The sequence below is a fragment of the Gossypium arboreum genome, chromosome 13, assembly GCF_025698485.1.
Source record: "Gossypium arboreum isolate Shixiya-1 chromosome 13, ASM2569848v2, whole genome shotgun sequence".
Lineage (NCBI taxonomy): Eukaryota > Viridiplantae > Streptophyta > Magnoliopsida > Malvales > Malvaceae > Gossypium > Gossypium arboreum.
This window is the reverse complement of record NC_069082.1, coordinates 115315032-115318599: the sequence shown is the minus strand read 5'-3', so window position 1 is coordinate 115318599 and position 3568 is coordinate 115315032. Positions and strand designations below refer to the sequence as shown.

Here is a 3568-nt window from a genome sequence, read left to right as displayed (position 1 = left end):
TATTTGAAATGGTTATTTTAATTTCCAAATTGAATGAAAGTATGGTGATATATGTGAGCTTAGGTGATTGATGTTTGAGTGAGGAAAAGTGGCTTAAAACAAGCCTATTTCTCATCCACATGGTTGAGCACACTGGCGTGTGATTCGACTGTGTGTTTGCTGAAGCTTAGTTAAAATAAGTCAGTGAGTTACACGGCTTGGACACACGGGTGTGTCTATTGGCCGTGTGTGGCACACGGGCTGACACACGTGCATGTGGTCTGTCGTGTGACCCAAGTCAGTATGTATGCCCTGTTTCCACACAGTCTATGACACGGGCATGCCTGGTGGCCTTGTGAGGCACACAACCTGGGCACATGGGCGTGTGACCTTTGCATTCAAGAAAAATTTACAAGTTTCCCAAAGTTTTCAAATGTTAACGGTTTAGTCCCAAATCTCTTCCAAGCATGTTTTAAGATCTCATAGAGTCTTATAAGGGACAATATGATTGTACATGAATTATGTATGTCTTTGAAAGTTTAAATGAATGAGATATGTATATGTTATGATGTGATAAGTCCGATAATGTCTCGTAACCTATTCCGGCGACGGACATGGGTTAGCGGTGTTACAATAATATTTCAATTTAGGGAGACAACCTAAAATAATAATTGTCGCAAAACAACTTAACATGCTTGACTTTCTCACGCCTTAAAGTAGAAATCACACAATTCACAAAAATCCACAAATAAATCCCAAAACAGAATTAATACAAACTCTAAATTAGAAATTTTAACTTCAATGATAAGTGTGAAAAAAATCACTCAAATACAAACAACAATTCAGGGATTTTATCCTATAAAAATATAAATAATTTCTCCACACTTAAGATGTACATTGTCTTCAATGTACAAACAGATAGAAACAGAATACGTAAAAGATCATAAAGGAGGGAGAGAACTGAAATTGTCATGAATTTGGATGAATTCACTAGAATAGTGAAAATTTAAATCGTAGGCGATTCTAAGTGAAATACATGTTTCCGAGCAAACTAATAAGAAAACAGAAAAAAAAAAAAAGATAGAGAGATAACAAAATAGAAAAACAATCTACAAAATAATAAAAGTATAATGCATAATAAAATAAATAAAACATAAAAATAAATAAAATATAAAACTAAATGAAATCATTTTGGTTGGGGTATGAAGGAAACAAAAGAAGAAAAAAAACTTAGCTTTAAAAAGGAAAAAGAAAAGGTACATGGCCAGATGCCAGGCCATGTGACCAACATGGCCGTGTGTGCCACACGGCCTTGTCGAATCACCCAGACTGTGTGTGATAAAAATATAGGTAAAAATAAGCCTAGTATCCACACGGCCTAGGACACGTCAATGTGTCCAGGCCATGTATGATGATCCTTCACTTCTCCTACGCCCGTGTGCAAGACTATGTGTCTCACACGGTCTACCACAAGCACGTGTGACAGGCCGTGTGTCTAACACGATCATGTCTTCAACCCTTGTAACTTTTCGTGCCCGTGTGTGTTAGATTAAAATTGAAAAAAATTAGCTCCAATATGCACACGACCTGAGATACGCCTGTGTGTCTAAGCCATGTGTCCCACACAATCGTGTCTCTAGGCCGTGCGAATCCCCCTAGATCGTGTGGACCCTTTTTTAAAATTTTTTCAAAAGTTTTTTTCTTTTTTGTTTCAATTATTTTGAAGATTTTTTTTGAATTTTCTTTCTTTTTTTGAATTTCTTTTTCTTCTTTTCAAGTTTTTAAATTTTTTAAATAAAATGAATAAATAAGTAAAATAAAAACACTTGGATTGCTCTCGAGAAACGCTTATTTAGAGTCTAATCTCGACTTCCTGTTTTAAGCTAAAGGTTAAGGTAGATCTTAAAGCAGAAGCCCTTCTCTCTCGTTGTCAGTATTAACACCAAAATCAAGTTTGAGACAAAGATTGTTCACCTTGAATGTGTTGTAATTAGGGTGTGTTACATTGAGGTAACACACTAATGAATATTGTTCAAACATGTATTCATTAGTAAATTCCTGCAAAGAATTTCAAACCACATGATACTAACATTACTAGTATAACGAGTATCATCTCGCTCTTTATGAACTCTAACAAAATCACGTACTTGACGAGTAACCTTTTCATCACCTACATTAAGCACAAGTTCACCACTACCCATATCAATAACAATTCTAGTAGTGACTAAAAATAGTCGACCTGAGACCATGAGTACCTCAATATCCTCATCTATGTCTAATATAACAAAATCAACAGGGAATATAAATTTATCGACTTTAACAAATACATCTTCAATAACACCCTATGATACCTAATTGATCTGTCAGCTAATTGAATATTCATCTTATTGGGTTTTGGTTCCCCGAGACAAAGTTGTTTGAACATTTTATAAGGCATAACATTTATACTAGCCCTCCAATCAGTTAAAGTTTTTTCAACATTTAAACTACCAATAAGACAAGAAATAGTAAAACTCCTTATATATTTAAGCTTGTTGGGTAGTTTGGATGGTTTCTCCATCCTGGATTATAATTATTGCTATAAGGGTTATTTTGAGGTCTAGAATTGTTACCCATAAAGTTGACTTGCCTAAGCTCTATGTTAGACTTAAAGTATTCTGAAGTAATCATCCATGCTCCATTAGTATCACATTTCATCACCGGATTCACCTACTTAGAAAAATTTAAACCATCAATTTTCTTACCAAGAGCTTCTACCTAATTTGCCAACATAGAAAATACATCAATATCAAACACTCTGGCTACCTTAGTAGGTTCACTCTCGTAACTTCCCACTAATAATTATTCAGTGCAATTTCCTTAATAAACTCTTGAGCTACCTCAGGTATTTTGTTATTCAATGTTCTGCTAGTTGCTGCACCAATTATCTGTCTAGTCGAGGGGCTCAAATCATTATAAAAAGTTTGAACTTGGAGCCACAAATGTAGTCCATGGTGAGGACACCTTCTCAACAAATCCTTAAATCTCTCCCATGTATCATAAAGAGTCTCAATATCAAATTGAACACAAGGAGATATATCATTCTTCAACTTAATTGTTTTAGTCGGTGGAAAATATTTTAATAAACACTTCTCAATAATTTGATCCCAAGTCGTGATAGAACCCCGTGGAAGTGAATTCAACCACTGGTTTGCCTTGCTCCTCAAAGAGAATGGAAATAATCGTAAGTGTGTGGCATCCTCGGTAACACCGTTGATTTTGAAAGTGTCACAAATCTCTAGAAAGTTACCCAAATGAGCATTCAGATCTTCATCTTGCAACCAATCAAACCGAACATACTGCTATAAAATTAAATTTTGTTCGGCTTTAGCTCAAAATTGTTTACAGCAATAGTCGGTGTGGTGATACTCAATTCAACCCCAATAAGAGTAGGCTTAGCATAATCAAGCATAGTATGATGAGTAGGAGGTGTAGGAGGCTACTAATTATTTTGATTATCATCCATCTCCACAGAAATATAATTTTCCTCTTGATTGTCTATTAAAAACTATTGACCTTGCCTTGCTTCTCTAATGTCTCTATGATTTCT

General features: G+C 35.1%; 1 non-coding gene across 1 annotated transcript; it reads left to right on the top strand.

Annotated features, from left to right (window-relative positions):
- The first annotated feature begins 2964 nt into the window (after positions 1-2964).
- LOC128287642 (small nucleolar RNA R71) lies at positions 2965-3071 on the top strand. The gene has a single exon (XR_008278341.1). It is a non-coding gene; the product is annotated as a small nucleolar RNA R71 (small nucleolar RNA).
- Positions 3072-3568: the final 497 nt, after the last annotated feature.